General features: G+C 45.0%; 17 non-coding genes across 17 annotated transcripts; all 17 read right to left on the bottom strand.

Annotated features, from left to right (window-relative positions):
* Positions 1–187: 187 nt before the first annotated feature.
* LOC134931031 (U1 spliceosomal RNA) lies at positions 188–350 on the bottom strand. The gene has a single exon (XR_010178909.1). It is a non-coding gene; the product is annotated as a U1 spliceosomal RNA (small nuclear RNA).
* Positions 351–502: 152 nt separating this feature from the next.
* LOC134930834 (U1 spliceosomal RNA) lies at positions 503–666 on the bottom strand. The gene has a single exon (XR_010178743.1). It is a non-coding gene; the product is annotated as a U1 spliceosomal RNA (small nuclear RNA).
* Positions 667–1337: 671 nt separating this feature from the next.
* LOC134931162 (U1 spliceosomal RNA) lies at positions 1338–1500 on the bottom strand. The gene has a single exon (XR_010179011.1). It is a non-coding gene; the product is annotated as a U1 spliceosomal RNA (small nuclear RNA).
* A 152-nt stretch (positions 1501–1652) lies between these two features.
* On the bottom strand, positions 1653–1816 carry LOC134930831 (U1 spliceosomal RNA). The gene has a single exon (XR_010178742.1). It is a non-coding gene; the product is annotated as a U1 spliceosomal RNA (small nuclear RNA).
* A 671-nt stretch (positions 1817–2487) lies between these two features.
* On the bottom strand, positions 2488–2650 carry LOC134931137 (U1 spliceosomal RNA). The gene has a single exon (XR_010178990.1). It is a non-coding gene; the product is annotated as a U1 spliceosomal RNA (small nuclear RNA).
* A 153-nt stretch (positions 2651–2803) lies between these two features.
* LOC134930982 (U1 spliceosomal RNA) lies at positions 2804–2965 on the bottom strand. The gene has a single exon (XR_010178874.1). It is a non-coding gene; the product is annotated as a U1 spliceosomal RNA (small nuclear RNA).
* A 671-nt stretch (positions 2966–3636) lies between these two features.
* On the bottom strand, positions 3637–3799 carry LOC134931030 (U1 spliceosomal RNA). The gene has a single exon (XR_010178908.1). It is a non-coding gene; the product is annotated as a U1 spliceosomal RNA (small nuclear RNA).
* A 153-nt stretch (positions 3800–3952) lies between these two features.
* Positions 3953–4114, bottom strand: LOC134930974 (U1 spliceosomal RNA). Its single transcript, XR_010178867.1, has one exon. It is a non-coding gene; the product is annotated as a U1 spliceosomal RNA (small nuclear RNA).
* Positions 4115–4780: 666 nt separating this feature from the next.
* On the bottom strand, positions 4781–4943 carry LOC134931029 (U1 spliceosomal RNA). The gene has a single exon (XR_010178907.1). It is a non-coding gene; the product is annotated as a U1 spliceosomal RNA (small nuclear RNA).
* Positions 4944–5095: 152 nt separating this feature from the next.
* LOC134930830 (U1 spliceosomal RNA) lies at positions 5096–5259 on the bottom strand. The gene has a single exon (XR_010178741.1). It is a non-coding gene; the product is annotated as a U1 spliceosomal RNA (small nuclear RNA).
* Positions 5260–5930: 671 nt separating this feature from the next.
* LOC134931059 (U1 spliceosomal RNA) lies at positions 5931–6093 on the bottom strand. The gene has a single exon (XR_010178932.1). It is a non-coding gene; the product is annotated as a U1 spliceosomal RNA (small nuclear RNA).
* Positions 6094–6245: 152 nt separating this feature from the next.
* On the bottom strand, positions 6246–6409 carry LOC134930829 (U1 spliceosomal RNA). The gene has a single exon (XR_010178740.1). It is a non-coding gene; the product is annotated as a U1 spliceosomal RNA (small nuclear RNA).
* A 10604-nt stretch (positions 6410–17013) lies between these two features.
* LOC134931136 (U1 spliceosomal RNA) lies at positions 17014–17176 on the bottom strand. The gene has a single exon (XR_010178989.1). It is a non-coding gene; the product is annotated as a U1 spliceosomal RNA (small nuclear RNA).
* A 152-nt stretch (positions 17177–17328) lies between these two features.
* LOC134930966 (U1 spliceosomal RNA) lies at positions 17329–17492 on the bottom strand. The gene has a single exon (XR_010178861.1). It is a non-coding gene; the product is annotated as a U1 spliceosomal RNA (small nuclear RNA).
* A 671-nt stretch (positions 17493–18163) lies between these two features.
* On the bottom strand, positions 18164–18326 carry LOC134930997 (U1 spliceosomal RNA). The gene has a single exon (XR_010178887.1). It is a non-coding gene; the product is annotated as a U1 spliceosomal RNA (small nuclear RNA).
* A 152-nt stretch (positions 18327–18478) lies between these two features.
* LOC134930850 (U1 spliceosomal RNA) lies at positions 18479–18641 on the bottom strand. Its single transcript, XR_010178757.1, has one exon. It is a non-coding gene; the product is annotated as a U1 spliceosomal RNA (small nuclear RNA).
* A 153-nt stretch (positions 18642–18794) lies between these two features.
* LOC134930904 (U1 spliceosomal RNA) lies at positions 18795–18958 on the bottom strand. The gene has a single exon (XR_010178806.1). It is a non-coding gene; the product is annotated as a U1 spliceosomal RNA (small nuclear RNA).
* Between the last annotated feature and the right edge of the window lie 110 nt (positions 18959–19068).

Here is a 19068-nt window from a genome sequence, read left to right as displayed (position 1 = left end):
TGTAAGGCAAGTAAAAGGGTGTGGGCCCTGCAGCACTACCTGTAGTTCGCATTGTGCGTTGGAAGGCACAAATTAAGCAGACAGGAGAAGTCAGGATAATGCGCAAGGGCATAGAAGGGAGCGGCTCAAGAAAAGAGAAGTGGAAACAGACAGCAAACTAGGCTGGAGAGAGACCTGAGACAAAGAGATCTGAATTATACGAGAGCCGACCAGGGGAAACACAAATTATGCAGTCAAGTTTCCCACATTTGGGGAAATCACAGGAGCAGCACACCCAGAGTGCAATGGGTGAGCCTTGCCCTGGGAGAAGCACCTTCATGATCATAGTATCTCACCTGGCAGGTAAGTAGGAGCTGGGCCAGAGCTGGGGAGGGTCGCTGCTCGGGCACCCCCCTGTCAAGTGAAGGAGATCCAACTGAGGCAGCACAAGGAAACTCTCGAAAGATGAACAAGGCTAGAGGAAGATCTGAGACAAATAAATCTGACTTTTACCAGAGCTGACCAGAGGAAAGCACAAACACAGTCCCCCACTACCACAAATAATGCAGTCGAGTTTCCCACATTTGGGGAAATCATAGGGGTCAGCATACCCAGAATGCAATGAATGAACCTCACCCTGGGAGAACAATCTTCATGACCATGGTATCTCCTATGCAAAATAAGTATGATTTGGGATAGGGCTGGGGAGGGCCGCTGCTCAGGCACATCTCTGTCAAGTAAAGGAGATTCAACTGAGGCAGCACAAGGGAACTCTCATCTGGGGACAACAACTCCAGGGAGAACACATATTTTCAGATGAACATGGGAGGGCAGAAGGCTGCCTAATACTGAAGCACCCCCAAACAACAAACCAAATGCAACAACTAGTGCAAGCATTCCTGGGGGAAGGCCTGCAGCAGATGGATTTGCATATGGTGATGTCATCCAAGCAGTGAGTCAAAGTTGGCTTCAACCCTCGTCTGCATATGAAAAGAGAAAAGGGGCGTGCAGGGCATGGCGGCCTTTTGCGGCGCTTGGATGACCCCTAGTTTGCATTAAACACCTCCACCCTCCTTCGGTGTGGGGCTCATGTTGGCTATGCCCCAGCCCCTGAAGCATTCAAGCTGATTTCTTGCAGCAGCTGGGCACTGTAACAGCTCCAGAGCTGCTCTGTAAGGCAAGTAAAAGGGTGTGGGCCCTGCAGCACTACCTGTAGTTCGCATTGTGCATTGGAAGGCACAAATTAAGCAGACAGGAGAAGTCAGGATAATGCGCAAGGGCATAGAAGGGAGCGGCTCAAGAAAAGAGAAGTGGAAACAGACAGCAAACTAGGCTGGAGAGAGACCTGAGACAAAGAGATCTGAATTATACGAGAGCCGACCAGGGGAAACACAAATTATGCAGTCAAGTTTCCCACATTTGGGGAAATCACAGGAGCAGCACACCCAGAGTGCAATGGGTGAGCCTTGCACTGGGAGAAGCACCTTCATGATCATAGTATCACACCTGGCAGGTAAGTAGGAGTTGGGCCAGAGCTGGGGAGGGTCGCTGCTCGGGCACCCCCCTGTCAAGTGAAGGAGATCCAACTGAGGCAGCACAAGGAAACTCTCGAAAGAAGAACAAAGCTAGAGGAAGATCTGAGACAAATAAATCTGACTTTTACCAGAGCTGACCAGAGGAAAGCACAAACACAGTCCCCCACTACCACAAATAATGCAGTCGAGTTTCCCACATTTGGGGAAATCATAGGGGTCAGCATACCCAGAATGCAATGAATGAACCTCACCCTGGGAGAACAATCTTCATGACCATGGTATCTCCTATGCAAAATAAGTATGATTTGGGATAGGGCTGGGCAGGGCCACTGCTCAGGCACATCTCTGTCAAGTAAAGGAGATTCAACTGAGGCAGCACAAGGGAACTCTCATCTGTGGACAACAACTGCAGGGAGAACACATATTTTCAGATGAACATGGTAGGGCAGAAGGCTGCCTAATACTGAAGCACCCCCAAACAACAAACCAAATGCAACAACTAGTGCAAGCATTCCTGGGGGAAGGCCTGCAGCAGATGGATTTGCATATGGTGATGTCATCCAAGCAGTGGGTCAAAGTTGGCTTCAACCCTCGTCTGCATATGAAAAGAGAAAAGGGGCGTGCAGGGCATGGCGGCCTTTTGCGGCGCTTGGATGACCCTTAGTTCGCATTAAACACCTGCACCCTCCTTCGGTGTGGGGCTCATGTTGGCTATGCCCCAGCCCCTGAAGCATTCAAGCTGATTTCTTGCAGCAGCTGGGCACTGTAACAGCTCCAGAGCTGCTCTGTAAGGCAAGTAAAAGGGCTTGGGCCCTGCAGCACTACCTGTAGTTTGCATTGTGCGTTGGAAGGCACAAAGTAAGCAGACGGGAGAAGTCAGGATAGTGCGCAAGGGCATAGAAGGGAGCGGCTCTAGAAAAGAGAAGTGGAAACAGACAGCAAACTAGGCTGGAGAGAGACCTGAGACAAAGAGATCTGAATTATACGAGAGCCGACCAGGGGAAACACAAATTATGCAGTCAAGTTTCCCACATTTGGGGAAATCACAGGAACAGCACACCCAGACTGCAATGGGTGAGCCTTGCCCTGGGAGAAGCACCTTCCTGATCATAGTATCTCACCTGGCAGGTAAGTAGGAGTTGGGCTAGAGCTGGGGAGGGTCGCTGCTCGGGCACCCCCCTGTCAAGTGAAGGAGATCCAACTGAGGCAGCACAAGGGAACTCTCGAAAGAAGAACAAGGCTAGAGGAAAATCTGAGACAAAGAAATCTGACTTTTACCAGAGCTGACCAGAGGAAAGAACAAACACAGTCCCCACTACCACAAATAATGCAGTCGAGTTTCCCACATTTGGGGAAATTATACGGGTCAGCATACCCAGAATGCAATGAATGAACCTCACCCTGGGAGAACAATCTTCATGACCATGGTATCTCCTATGCAAAATAAGTATGATTTGGGATAGGGCTGGGGAGGGCCGCTGCTCAGGCACATCTCTGTCAAGTAAAGGAGATTCAACTGAGGCAGCACAAGGGAACTTTCATCTGGGGACAACAACTTCAGGGAGAACACATATTTTCAGATGAACATGGGAGGGCAGAAGGCTGCCTAATACTGAAGCACCCCCAAACAACAAACCAAATGCAACAACTAGTGCAAGCATTCCTGGGGGAAGGCCTGCAGCAGATGGATTTGCATATGGTGATGTCATCCAAGCAGTGAGTCAAAGTTGGCTTCAACCCTCGTCTGCATATGAAAAGAGAAAAGGGGCGTGCAGGGCATGGCGGCCTTTTGCGGCGCTTGGATGACCCCTAGTTTGCATTAAACACCTCCACCCTCCTTCGGTGTGGGGCTCATGTTGGCTATGCCCCAGCCCCTGAAGCATTCAAGCTGATTTCTTGCAGCAGCTGGGCACTGTAACAGCTCCAGAGCTGCTCTGTAAGGCAAGTAAAAGGGTGTGGGCCCTGCAGCACTACCTGTAGTTCGCATTGTGCGTTGGAAGGCACAAATTAAGCAGACAGGAGAAGTCAGGATAATGCGCAAGGGCATAGAAGGGAGCGGCTCAAGAAAAGAGAAGTGGAAACAGACAGCAAACTAGGCTGGAGAGAGACCTGAGACAAAGAGATCTGAATTATACGAGAGCCGACCAGGGGAAACACAAATTATGCAGTCAAGTTTCCCACATTTGGGGAAATCACAGGAGCAGCACACCCAGAGTGCAATGGGTGAGCCTTGCCCTGGGAGAAGCACCTTCATGATCATAGTATCTCACCTGGCAGGTAAGTAGGAGTTGGGCCAGAGCTGGGGAGGGTCGCTGCTCGGGCACCCCCCTGTCAAGTGAAGGAGATCCAACTGAGGCAGCACAAGGAAACTCTCGAAAGAAGAACAAGGCTAGAGGAAGATCTGAGACAAAGAAATCTGACTTTTACCAGAGCTGACCAGAGGAAAGAACAAACACAGTCCCCACTAGCACAAATAATGCAGTCGAGTTTCCCACATTTGGGGAAATCATACGGGTCAGCATACCCAGAATGCAATGAATGAACCTCACCCTGGGAGAACAATCTTCATGACCATGGTATCTCCTATGCAAAATAAGTATGATTTGGGATAGGGCTGGGGAGGGCCGCTGCTCAGGCACATCTCTGTCAAGTAAAGGAGATTCAACTGAGGCAGCACAAGGGAACTCTCATCTGGGGACAACAACTTCAGGGAGAAAACATATTTTCAGATGAACATGGGAGGGCAGAAGGCTGCCTAATACTGAAGCACCCCCAAACAACAAACCAAATGCAACAACTAGTGCAAGCATTCCTGGGGGAAGGCCTGCAGCAGATGGATTTGTATATGGTGATGTCATCCAAGCAGTGAGTCAAAGTTGGCTTCAACCCTCGTCTGCATATGAAAAGAGAAAAGGGGCGTGCAGGGCATGGCGGCCTTTTGCGGCGCTTGGATGACCCCTAGTTTGCATTAAACACCTCCACCCTCCTTCGGTGTGGGGCTCATGTTGGCTATGCCCCAGCCCCTGAAGCATTCAAGCTGATTTCTTGCAGCAGCTGGGCACTGTAACAGCTCCAGAGCTGCTCTGTAAGGCAAGTAAAAGGGTGTGGGCCCTGCAGCACTACCTGTAGTTCGCATTGTGCGTTGGAAGGCACAAATTAAGCAGACAGGAGAAGTCAGGATAATGCGCAAGGGCATAGAAGGGAGCGGCTCAAGAAAAGAGGAAACAGACAGCAAACTAGGCTGGAGAGAGACCTGAGACAAAGAGATCTGAATTATACGAGAGCCGACCAGGGGAAACACAAATTATGCAGTCAAGTTTCCCACATTTGGGGAAATCACAGGAGCAGCACACCCAGAGTGCAATGGGTGAGCCTTGCCCTGGGAGAAGCACCTTCATGATCATAGTATCTCACCTGGCAGGTAAGTAGGAGCTGGGCCAGAGCTGGGGAGGGTCGCTGCTCGGGCACCCCCCTGTCAAGTGAAGGAGATCCAACTGAGGCAGCACAAGGAAACTCTCGAAAGATGAACAAGGCTAGAGGAAGATCTGAGACAAATAAATCTGACTTTTACCAGAGCTGACCAGAGGAAAGCACAAACACAGTCCCCCACTACCACAAATAATGCAGTCGAGTTTCCCACATTTGGGGAAATCATAGGGGTCAGCATACCCAGAATGCAATGAATGAACCTCACCCTGGGAGAACAATCTTCATGACCATGGTATCTCCTATGCAAAATAAGTATGATTTGGGATAGGGCTGGGGAGGGCCGCTGCTCAGGCACATCTCTGTCAAGTAAAGGAGATTCAACTGAGGCAGCACAAGGGAACTCTCATCTGGGGACAACAACTGCAGGGAGAACACATATTTTCAGATGAACATGGGAGGGCAGAAGGCTGCCTAATACTGAAGCACCCCCAAACAACAAACCAAATGCAACAACTAGTGCAAGCATTCCTGGGGGAAGGCCTGCAGCAGATGGATTTGCATATGGTGATGTCATCCAAGCAGTGAGTCAAAGTTGGCTTCAACCCTCGTCTGCATATGAAAAGAGAAAAGGGGCGTGCAGGGCATGGCGGCCTTTTGCGGCGCTTGGATGACCCCTAGTTTGCATTAAACACCTCCACCCTCCTTCGGTGTGGGGCTCATGTTGGCTATGCCCCAGCCCCTGAAGCATTCAAGCTGATTTCTTGCAGCAGCTGGGCACTGTAACAGCTCCAGAGCTGCTCTGTAAGGCAAGTAAAAGGGTGTGGGCCCTGCAGCACTACCTGTAGTTCGCATTGTGCATTGGAAGGCACAAATTAAGCAGACAGGAGAAGTCAGGATAATGCGCAAGGGCATAGAAGGGAGCGGCTCAAGAAAAGAGAAGTGGAAACAGACAGCAAACTAGGCTGGAGAGAGACCTGAGACAAAGAGATCTGAATTATACGAGAGCCGACCAGGGGAAACACAAATTATGCAGTCAAGTTTCCCACATTTGGGGAAATCACAGGAGCAGCACACCCAGAGTGCAATGGGTGAGCCTTGCCCTGGGAGAAGCACCTTCATGATCATAGTATCACACCTGGCAGGTAAGTAGGAGTTGGGCCAGAGCTGGGGAGGGTCGCTGCTCGGGCACCCCCCTGTCAAGTGAAGGAGATCCAACTGAGGCAGCACAAGGAAACTCTCGAAAGAAGAACAAAGCTAGAGGAAGATCTGAGACAAATAAATCTGACTTTTACCAGAGCTGACCAGAGGAAAGCACAAACACAGTCCCCCACTACCACAAATAATGCAGTCGAGTTTCCCACATTTGGGGAAATCATAGGGGTCAGCATACCCAGAATGCAATGAATGAACCTCACCCTGGGAGAACAATCTTCATGACCATGGTATCTCCTATGCAAAATAAGTATGATTTGGGATAGGGCTGGGCAGGGCCACTGCTCAGGCACATCTCTGTCAAGTAAAGGAGATTCAACTGAGGCAGCACAAGGGAACTCTCATCTGTGGACAACAACTGCAGGGAGAACACATATTTTCAGATGAACATGGTAGGGCAGAAGGCTGCCTAATACTGAAGCACCCCCAAACAACAAACCAAATGCAACAACTAGTGCAAGCATTCCTGGGGGAAGGCCTGCAGCAGATGGATTTGCATATGGTGATGTCATCCAAGCAGTGGGTCAAAGTTGGCTTCAACCCTCGTCTGCATATTGTAACCCTTTTTATTAATATTGACGTAATGAGATTACTATTTTAAAGTGCCTCCACTAAACTTTTGCTATACCATATCCTTTAATGGTAGAGAAGGGCTCAGTTTAAGTTAACCCTACACATGTATCTATTTTTTCTTACAGAGAGAAAACGTCAATAAGGGTTACTAATCTAATGAAACAGCTATATAGTTAATATACCGGTAAGTATGTCATTCAATACACTTCACAGTTTGGTGTTAAATTTTATATATCTATAACATCACAAATATAGTTATACATAAGCAATTGTCAGATAACATTTCACAGTTTAGAAACCTACATAACACATTACTATTCACAACATATCATAGTCCATTTGAAATAATATATACGCAGGGTTGAAATAGTTAGTGATTATATATATGCATATATATACAATGTCTTATTAGGATATTTCCTCCTGACAGACGCTGTAGTTTACTGATGACTCTATTTATATATATATATATATATATATATATATAAATTCAAGTTGAAGTAACTATGCTCAAATCATGTTCCAATATACCTCTGGGTAGTAGCAGTACTGTATCCTGTTAAATAGTTACTTTGTGTAGACTATCAATTTTGTTTCCACTACGAATTGTATCTGTTAGATAACACTGTTTCCTTTGCTGGTTAAATTTACTCCTGAAGGGTGTTAAAAATCCTCACTAGATGTCGCTGTCCTCTCACTGTAATCCTTTCAGAACTAGCATTTGCTCAACTTTGATCTCAGTTAAAATGCTTATCATAAAATACTTGTACTTGTTGAACAAAGGAAGTTAGGTTCATAGCTATGTGGGGTTTCTTCTCTGAAGATTCCTATAATCTTATCCCCTGAATATAACAAATGTCCAGTCTGGTCTGTATTAATGAGCCAGCCTAAGTCACTTAAACTCTAACAGTGTTTTGTAATTAAAGTCTTCTTCCTATCTCCTTGCAGAGTGTGTAATTACTTATTTACAACGCAGTCATTACTTATCCATTTTAGTCTCTCCTTATAAGAGCCAACTATTGATTATGTCAGCTATTATGGTGGTGTGAATGATATGAAAAGGAGTTATTACAGACCTTAGTTGTCTTCAACCATGGCTCCAGCTGATGGCCAATCGCTGTACGGATTAACTCCTCCCCTGATCACCGATTGGAGGATAGTTGGATCTTGGATATTGTATTCACAGCTCTCCCCCGCTCTCTGAGATAGCTAGGAGGCTGCCTTTCCTTTCTCCTCTTAACTGTAATGAAGGGTGCTATTGTCACAGCTCTCCCCCGCTCTCTGTGTTAGCTAGGAGGCTGAAACAATTCTCTCACCTCAGGGTACGCTGAGAGGCCACCCGCTGTTCCGCTGTCCTGTCTTGAGAGGAGTGTCTTTGTGGTTTCCATCTGCGGCTCTTGGGTCTCCCTCCTCCTGTCAGCTGTGTGGCTCCCTTGTTGGCGGTGTTCCAGCTGTTAGCAGCGGCCCCTCCTCTCACTTCCTCTCTTGGACATCCCCTTTCAGCCCGCACCTTCGGCCGGCCCCTAATGCTGGGGTCTTACCAGAGGGGAATCGCCGCTAGCGCCGCCTCCAGACTGACGCGCCTCCAGCCGGCCTCTGGTGTCCGCCTCTTCGGATGACGGCAGCCAATGCCGGATCTCCCGTCACTCGCCGCCTCTTCTTCCGCTCTCCGCCTCTGTCTATTGATGTCGCCAGCCGCCGCCGCTCCTCTCTTCACAGGGGTCGCTTTCAAGGTAGGCTGCTTCTTCTCCCTCCGGCGCTGCGATGTTCACAGCACATCTCTTGTGCAGCGCACGGAAGACAGGGAGAAACAGACTCCTCAGCGTCCCTCGTAGAACTAACTTGCGGTCAAATCTCTCCCCTTTTATAGTCAATAACGGGGCTCTCGTGCCCCTATTTTCCCGCTCACTCCTCGTGACTCCCCTCCTCATAGATTGTCTCGTGCATTTAGGAGGGAGTGCAAAAGACAGCCAGGGTCTCGTGCTGACTATAGTGACCATAGAGCATATTACATACTCATTAATTTACCTCAGTTACACCAATCACTTTATTGTGAGGTACAATACATGGTCCCTATGTACTTTATCATATATATAGTTAAATAACATTTACAATTTATGTATTGTCCCTACTTATGTACTATACACAACCTATAGGGTCACATTCTCCCCCTGGTTATCTGGAAGATAAATAAGCATTCACATCACACAGATAACCACCTTTTTATAAATTGCTATATATATATTATTATATTATAGTTACTATACATATTTCAAATTAAACAATAACCATATCACCAACATAACCAAAATATGGCCAACTATTTACTACACTAGAATGCGTAATGTAAGGCTCAAAAGAGGGACTCCCCAACTTGTTGTAAGTAAATCTCTTGGGTGGTTTACGTATTCTTTGAGGCCTCCCTTCCATGTGATCTCTTTCCTCTACGGAGGATTCTGTATCAGGACTGACAGATGAGATATCAGAATAGTCATTTGCAGATGGCATTGTCATAACATTTTCACTACCCTCCTCTCCATAATTTTCTCCACTATCTAGGTCTACCCCTACAAAAGGATATTCTCTTCCTATAGTGCCGTCTTGATTTTCTCTTAAGTTACTGCTCACATTTTGATTATCGGAATTATAGAAATAGCCGGTATTGTTATCATATAAATCATCCAATACATTCCATTGGTTTTGAGTAGTGTGAGTCAGAGAGAGTAATGGTTTATTCTGCTCTAATTTAGTTATATTATTGTCCGATGTACTACTGTCTTGAAAAGAAATTTCTTGGTTAATTGGTAACAAATGTTGTCGGTGATATGTAAGTATGGGTCCCTCATTGTCTTCAGATATTAAACGATATACAGGAATACCTGGCAATTTGTCTATTATCCGGTAGGGATTCTCTCTCCATCTATTAGCCAATTTTTGACGTTTTGGGCTTCCTAGTCGCTTTAACAAAACTCTGTCTCCAGGTAATAATACATGTTCTTTTACTTTCCTATCATAATACTGTTTATTCTTTTCTCCTTGCTTTTTTGACATCTCTTGTGCGAGAGTATACGCTTCATGTAGCTCCTTCCGAAGTTTCTTTATATATTGAGTGTGTGTACAAGGGTTATGATTTCCCAAAGTGATCCCTAAACAAACGTCAATTGGTAATCGTGCTTCCCTCCCGAACATAAGTACATATGGGGAGTACCCAGTGGCTTCATTGATGGTACAATTGTAGGCATGAACTAGCTGACATACATGCCGCTTCCATTGCATCTTATCTTTGGTGGACAAGGTTCCAAGCATGTTCAACAATGTTCTGTTAAACCGTTCCGGTTGTGGGTCACCCTGTGGGTGATACGGAGATGTCCTAGATTTTTTTATTCCACAACAACTACACAATTCTTTTATCAATTTACTCTCGAAATCTCGTCCCTGGTCCGAATGAATCCTAACAGGCAGTCCATAATGCACAAAAAACTTGTCCCACAAAGTCTTAGCCACGGTTAAAGCTTTTTGATCAGGGGTTACATATGCTTGTGCATATCTTGTAAAATGGTCTGTAACTATTAAGATATTGCTTTCTTTACCATTTGGTCCCTCTAAAGATAAAAAATCGATACAGACTAATTCCATAGGGCCTGAACTGTTTATATTAATTAAGGGTGCTGAATTTGTAGGTAATGACTTCCGTAGGATACAATTTTTACAATTTTTACAATATTCTCCAATGTCATGGTTCATGAAAGGCCAGTATACTCTTTCCGAAATTAGTTGTTGGGTCTTCTCATATCCTAAATGTCCATGTTGGACATGTAACGATTTGAGGACCATATATACATACTTATACGGGATGACAAGTTGTTGTTTAACCGCCCCTGATGTCTTCTTAGTTCTCCTATATAGGATCCCATGTCTTAACAATAATTTCTTTCTTTGTTGTAATAATATTTTAGTTTTCCGGGATAAACCACTTGTATTCATGATAGGAAGACCATGACTCAAATGATCCATTACAGGTTTTAGATCAGGGTCTTCACTCTGAGTAATTCTTATCTGTTCCATCGATAATATTTCCAATCCCCCCAATTCAGATCTAGACACCCAACAGTACATTAAAGGTAATGCAGAATCTGAAGCTCCCAACGAACTTACTCTTTCTTGGTGTAAATTAAGAGATCCATTTATTTGATGACATAAGCTTTGAATTGCAGGAGCTGGAACTTCGATCCATTCATCATTGGTACTATCCTCATAAGTATGTGGTAAACGAGATAAAGCATCAGCATCAGTGTTTTGTATCCCAGGCCTATATTTCAGAGTAAATTGATAATTTGATAGAGCAGCCATCCATCGATGTCCAGTGGCATCTAATTTAGCAGTTGAATTTATGTAGGTAAGGGGATTATTGTCAGTTTGTACAATAAAACTTACTCCGTAGAGGTAATCATGAAATTTTTCGACTACTGTCCATTTTAAAGCTAGAAATTCTAGTTTGTGTACAGCATATCGTCTTTCACTGGAAGATAGTCCTCTACTAACATATGAAATAGGACGCAATTGATTATCTTGCCACTGATACAATACTCCTCCCAATCCTTCAAACGAAGCATCAATATGCAATTCATATGGTAGTGTGGGATTTGCATAAGCTAACACTGGAGTGTGAGTTAAACAATGCTTTAGTTGCTGAAAAGCTTCCTCACAAGCCTGCGTCCACCGTTCCCCAAATTCTTCATGAGGTTTGAAGTACTCTTTGCTGTTACGGTGATATTTGGTCTTCTGACCTTTATTAAAAGGGGGATATCCTTTTGTTAGCTCAGTTAGGGGTTGAGCCACTTTAGAATAATTTGACACAAATCGTCGATAGTAGCCACAAAACCCCAAAAAGGAACGTAAATCTTTTATTTTGTTGGGACGAGGCCAATGATGTACTGCCGCCACTTTTTCCGGATCAGTAGCCACACCTTCTCTACTAACTACATGACCCAGATATTTAACTACCTTTTGACAAAGTTTACATTTGTCGATGGATAATTTTAATCCTTTTTGTTGCAATCTATCCAATACTTTAATTAATCGGGTATTATGTTCGTCAAGTGTTTTCCCAAATACTATAATATCATCTAGATAAACTAGTACCTCCCTATAACACATATCCCCAATGGTTAGTTCTATGGCCCTTTGAAATGTGGCAGGGGCACCCTTCACTCCTTGGGGCATTTTAAGAAATTCAAAAAATCCTATGGGACAAATAAAAGCAGTCTTGGCTCTATCTTCTGCTTTCATGGGAATCTGATAGTATCCACACCTCATATCCAACACTGAAAACCATTGACTGCCTTGTAAACAGTCTAACGCCTCTTCTACCTTAGGTACTGTGTATTGGTCAGGGATGGTACGGTTATTTAAAGTCCTATAATCAATACACAATCTAATATCACCATTTTTCTTTCGAGCCACCACAATAGGAGATGCATATTGACTTTCAGAATTTGCTATAACATGGTTCTCAAGCAAATTCTTTAAATGTAGTCTTACGTCATCAAAATCGGCAGGAGCTAATCGACGTGACCTCTCCCGGAAAGGAGTGTCATCAGTTAAATGAATTCGATGTTCAACTCCCACTGCTGTACCCAAATCCCATTCTTCCAATGAAAATACTGGCTTTCTAAAATGTAATTCTCCCATCAATTTTTCTTTATCACTACAGTTAATGTCACTACCCTGGAAACAATCACTAAGTTTGGAGTGGAATGTTTCAGTTTTTCTAGGAGATGTGGATTCCACCTTACACCCAGATATACAAATCTCTCTCACCTCCACTAACTCTGGAGACAAAGGACATGTTTTATCCCCATTAGAATTAATCAGGGTATCCTGACTTAAACACCAATCAGATAAAGTTTTAAAGAGATTGGAATTAGTTCCTACAATAACAGACACATGTCCTTGGTCTCCGGGAGAATCGGGACACACGAGGGCAATTAAAGGTAAGGGTTCTGCATTCCCATAGGGGGATTGAGAGAACTCAATGTGAGTGGATACATAACCTAAATAGGGATACTTTTGAGCACTTAATCCCCATATGGCCAAACCATCAAATGGTAGCAATGGTACATTAAACAGATGTTGTCGGTACCAACTTTCAAATATAATGGATACTTGGGACCCACTATCTAACAACACCATACATGCTTTCCCATTGATCAACGCTTGTACCCTTGGAGCCTTTCCCATCATTCCTTCCGGAATAGGATCCGACCACTGGGCACTCCCCATTGCACACACTATAGTTCGGGAGTCGATGCGGGGTTCATCGGCATCCCTCTGACGTTTTCCGGCTGTTCCATATTTTGATCCATTCGGCCCTGATTACTTCTCCTATTATATCCAATACGATGACACTCAAAAGATCGATGTCCTAATTGTCCACATCGATAACACGTGATGTTGTCTCTGTTATCTTGTCTTCTTGTATATCCTCTACCCCTTCCCATGGGCAGTGCATCTGATCTATTACTCTGTAAAGTTATGAGTTGATCTAATTTTTTATTCTGGTCCTCTAATAACTTATATAATTTGTCGCTGTTTGAGGAAACATCAGCAGAGGGGGATACAATTTTTACTCGTTTTAAATTTTTTTCTCTGTTCTCTATCTGAACTTCTTCTAACTTTACTTCCTTTATTAAATCACTCATAGTGGGGGGAGGAATTCGGGGCATACTGCACCTTAGTCTTTGAGCTACTGAGTTATTAGTTAATGCTCCTCTTAAAACATGCTTTATACGGCGTTCATCCATATCTTTTTGCTCAATTCCTCCTTTATCTAAAAGTTTATATAGAATCTTATCTATTCGGTAGATATAATCTGTAAGAGTCTCATTAGGTTCTTGGAAAGTACGATGGAGTCTGGATAATATATCTTCAATTTCCTCTATTATTCCAAAAGAAAAGTCCAAAGCCGTAAAATAATCTTTCAAAGTGGCCTGAAAGTTGCTCCTTCGGGTGGCATGTATAATCCCCATTGCTGGGCCTCGTAAACTCTCAACAATTCGTTGTTTTTTTATATGCTCCGGGCATCTCCACTCCTCTGAATGCTGTACTGCAGCTTCTCTCCAAACTTCATAGCTTTCTTCCCCAGTGGGAACCGGAATTATCCCCGAAAAGACTCTTAACCTCCTATAACCACCTTCGTAATGCCACCTTTCAAAGTGACTTACAACTTTATCCATTACTGCTTCTACTTGTGGTTCTATAGTGGGAGTACTATTTAGGTTGGCTGCTACAAAATCCCCCATATTCTGATGATCCCTCCTATTATCTTCCACTCCAGTCCCATGAGCTTCAGCAGCTTCTTCCCCATCTACTACTATTTGGCTAGGCCATATAACAATCCACTGTCTCCCTGGTACACTTTCCACTAAAATATTAATAGGGATCAAAGAAGCATCTAAAATATTTTGGTTAGTTATTAGAACGGCACACGTTTCCCCTAGAATTCCTTTCCACTTATCTATTAAAATTGGTGATCTAATCCCACACAGTTTATTTGCTTCTTTAAGCACTTCTTCATCCGATACATTAGTAAAATTTCCCACTAAACTTACACTATTCCTTACATTCACACCTCGGTCAATACACCAGGTATAAATATCTTTTTCATCTATGCATTCCATGACAGGCAGGAGGGTATAAATACTGTCCGTCTCAGCAGTGCCTCCACTATGTAACCCTTTTTATTAATATTGACGTAATGAGATTACTATTTTAAAGTGCCTCCACTAAACTTTTGCTATACCATATCCTTTAATGGTAGAGAAGGGCTCAGTTTAAGTTAACCCTACACATGTATCTATTTTTTCTTACAGAGAGAAAACGTCAATAAGGGTTACTAATCTAATGAAACAGCTATATAGTTAATATACCGGTAAGTATGTCATTCAATACACTTCACAGTTTGGTGTTAAATTTTATATATCTATAACATCACAAATATAGTTATACATAAGCAATTGTCAGATAACATTTCACAGTTTAGAAACCTACATAACACATTACTATTCACAACATATCATAGTCCATTTGAAATAATATATACGCAGGGTTGAAATAGTTAGTGATTATATATATGCATATATATACACAATGTCTTATTAGGATATTTCCTCCTGACAGACCCTGTAGTTTACTGATGACTCTATTTATATATATATATATATATATATATATATAAATTCAAGTTGAAGTAACTATGCTCAAATCCTGTTCCAATATACCTCTGGGTAGTAGCAGTACTGTATCCTGTTAAATAGTTACTTTGTGTAGACTATCAATTTTGTTTCCACTACGAATTGTATCTGTTAGATAACACTGTTTCCTTTGCTGGTTAAATTTACTCCTGAAGGGTGTTAAAAATCCTCACTAGATGTCGCTGTCCTCTCACTGTAATCCTTTCAGAACTAGCATTTGCTCAACTTTGATCTCAGTTAAAATGCTTATCATAAAATACTTGTACTTGTTGAACAAAGGAAGTTAGGTTCATAGCTATGTGGGGTTTCTTCTCTGAAGATTCCTATAATCTTATCCCCTGAATATAACAAATGTCCAGTCTGGTCTGTATTAATGAGCCAGCCTAAGTCACTTAAACTCTAACAGTGTTTTGTAATTAAAGTCTTCTTCCTATCTCCTTGCAGAGTGTGTAATTACTTATTTACAACGCAGTCATTACTTATCCATTTTAGTCTCTCCTTATAAGAGCCAACTATTGATTATGTCAGCTATTATGGTGGTGTGAATGATATGAAAAGGAGTTATTACAGACCTTAGTTGTCTTCAACCATGGCTCCAGCTGATGGCCAATCGCTGTACGGATTAACTCCTCCCCTGATCACCGATTGGAGGATAGTTGGATCTTGGATATTGTATTCACAGCTCTCCCCCGCTCTCTGAGATAGCTAGGAGGCTGCCTTTCCTTTCTCCTCTTAACTGTAATGAAGGGTGCTATTGTCACAGCTCTCCCCCGCTCTCTGTGTTAGCTAGGAGGCTGAAACAATTCTCTCACCTCAGGGTACGCTGAGAGGCCACCCGCTGTTCCGCTGTCCTGTCTTGAGAGGAGTGTCTTTGTGGTGTCTATCTGTGGCTCTTGGGTCTCCCTCCTCCTGTCAGCTGTGTGGCTCCCTTGTTGGCGGTGTTCCAGCTGTTAGCAGCGGCCCCTCCTCTCACTTCCTCTCTTGGACATCCCCTTTCAGCCCGCACCTTCGGCCGGCCCCTAATGCTGGGGTCTTACCAGAGGGGAATCGCCGCTAGCGCCGCCTCCAGACTGACGCGCCTCCAGCCAGCCTCTGGTGTCCGCCTCTTCGGATGACGGCAGCCAATGCCGGATCTCCCGTCACTCGCCGCCTCTTCTTCCGCTCTCCGCCTCTGTCTATTGATGTCGCCAGCCGCCGCCGCTCCTCTCTTCACAGGGGTCGCTTTCAAGGTAGGCTGCTTCTTCTCCCTCCGGCGCTGCGATGTTCACAGCACATCTCTTGTGCAGCGCACGGAAGACAGGGAGAAACAGACTCCTCAGCGTCCCTCGTAGAACTAACTTGCGGTCAAATCTCTCCCCTTTTATAGTCAATAACGGGGCTCTCGTGCCCCTATTTTCCCGCTCACTCCTCGTGACTCCCCTCCTCATAGATTGTCTCGTGCATTTAGGAGGGAGTGCAAAAGACAGCCAGGGTCTCGTGCTGACTATAGTGACCATAGAGCATATTACATACTCATTAATTTACCTCAGTTACACCAATCACTTTATTGTGAGGTACAATACATGGTCCCTATGTACTTTATCATATATATAGTTAAATAACATTTACAATTTATGTATTGTCCCTACTTATGTACTATACACAACCTATAGGGTCACAATATGAAAAGAGAAAAGGGGCGTGCAGGGCATGGCAGCCTTTTGCGGCGCTTGGATGACCCTTAGTTCGCATTAAAATCCTGCACCCTCCTTCGGTGTGGGGCTCATGTTGGCTATGCCCCAGCCCCTGAAGCATTCAAGCTGATTTCTTGCAGCAGCTGGGCACTGTAACAGCTCCAGAGCTGCTCTGTAAGGCAAGTAAAAGGGCTTGGGCCCTGCAGCACTACCTGTAGTTTGCATTGTGCGTTGGAAGGCACAAAGTAAGCAGACGGGAGAAGTCAGGATAGTGCGCAAGGGCATAGAAGGGAGCGGCTCTAGAAAAGAGAAGTGGAAACAGACAGCAAACTAGGCTGGAGAGAGACCTGAGACAAAGAGATCTGAATTATACGAGAGCCGACCAGGGGAAACACAAATTATGCAGTCAAGTTTCCCACATTTGGGGAAATCACAGGAACAGCACACCCAGACTGCAATGGGTGAGCCTTGCCCTGGGAGAAGCACCTTCCTGATCATAGTATCTCACCTGGCAGGTAAGTAGGAGTTGGGCTAGAGCTGGGGAGGGTCGCTGCTCGGGCACCCCCCTGTCAAGTGAAGGAGATCCAACTGAGGCAGCACAAGGGAACTCTCGAAAGAAGAACAAGGCTAGAGGAAAATCTGAGACAAATAAATCTGACTTTTCCCAGAGCTGACCAGAGGAAAGCACAAACACAGTCCCCCACTACCACAAATAATGCAGTCGAGTTTCCCACATTTGGGGAACTCATACGGGTCAGCATACCCAGAATGCAATGAATGAACCTCACCCTGGGAGAACAATCTTCATGACCATGGTATCTCCTATGCAAAATAAGTATGATTTGGGATAGGGCTGGGGAGGGCCGCTGCTCAGGCACATCTCTGTCAAGTAAAGGAGATTCAACTGAGGCAGCACAAGGGAACTCTCATCTGGGGACAACAACTCCAGGGAGAACACATATTTTCAGATGAACATGGGAGGGCAGAAGGCTGCCTAATACTGAAGCACCCCCAAACAACAAACCAAATGCAACAACTAGTGCAAGCATTCCTGGGGGAAGGCCTGCAGCAGATGGATTTGCATATGGTGATGTCATCCAAGCAGTGAGTCAAAGTTGGCTTCAACCCTCGTCTGCATATGAAAAGAGAAAAGGGGCGTGCAGGGCATGGCGGCCTTTTGCGGCGCTTGGATGACCCCTAGTTCGCATTAAACACCTCCACCCTCCTTCGGTGTGGGGCTCATGTTGGCTATGCCCCAGCCCCTGAAGCATTCAAGCTGATTTCTTGCAGCAGCTGGGCACTGTAATAGCTCCAGAGCTGCTCTGTAAGGCAAGTAAAAGGGTGTGGGCCCTGCAGCACTACCTGTAGTTCGCATTGTGCGTTGGAAGGCACAAAGTAAGCAGACGGGAGAAGTCAGGATAGTGCGCAAGGGCATAGAAGGGAGCGGCTCAAGAAAAGAGAAGTGGAAACAGACAGCAAACTAGGCTGGAGAGAGACCTGAGACAAAGAGATCTGAATTATACGAGAGCCGACCAGGGGAAACACAAATTATGCAGTCAAGTTTCCCACATTTGGGGAAATTGCAGGAGCAGCACACCCAGAGTGCAATGGGTGAGCCTTGCCCTGGGAGAAGCACCTTCATGATCATAGTATCTCACCTGGCAGGTAAGTAGGAGTTGGGCTAGAGCTGGGGAGGGTCGCTGCTCGGGCACCCCCCTGTCAAGTGAAGGAGATCCAACTGAGGCAGCACAAGGGAACTCTCGAAAAAAGAACAAGGCTAGAGGAAGATCTGAGACAAATAAATCTGACTTTTACCAGAGCTGACCAGAGGAAAGCACAAACACAGTCCCCCACTACCACAAATAATGCAGTCGAGTTTCCCACATTTGGGGAAATCGCAGGAGCAGCACACACAGAGTGCAATGGGTGAGCCTTGCCCTGGGAGAAGCACCTTCATGATCATAGTATCTCACCTGGCAGGTAAGCAGGAGTTGTGCAAGAGCTGAGGAGGGTCGCTGCTCGGGCCCCCCCCCTGTCAAGTGAAGGAGATCCAACTGAGGCAGCACAAGAGAACTCTCGAAAGAAGAACAAGGCTAGAGGAAGATCTGAGACAAAGAAATCTGGCTTTTACCAGAGCTGACCAGAGGAAAGCACAAACACAGTCCCCCATTACCACAAATAATGCAGTCAAGTTTCCCACATTTGGGGAAATCACAGGGGTCAGCATACCCAGAATGCAATGAATGAACCTCACCCTGGGAGAACAATCTTCATGACCATGGTATCTCCTATGCAAAATAAGTATGATTTAGGATAGGGCTGGGGAGGGCCGCTGCTCAGGCACATCTCTGTCAAGTAAAGGAGATTCAACTGAGGCAGCACAAGGGAACTCTCATCTGGGGACAACAACTGCAG

This window comes from Pseudophryne corroboree, chromosome 5, assembly GCF_028390025.1.
Source record: "Pseudophryne corroboree isolate aPseCor3 chromosome 5, aPseCor3.hap2, whole genome shotgun sequence".
NCBI lineage: Eukaryota > Metazoa > Chordata > Amphibia > Anura > Myobatrachidae > Pseudophryne > Pseudophryne corroboree.
This window is presented reverse-complemented; position numbering and strand designations above follow the sequence as displayed.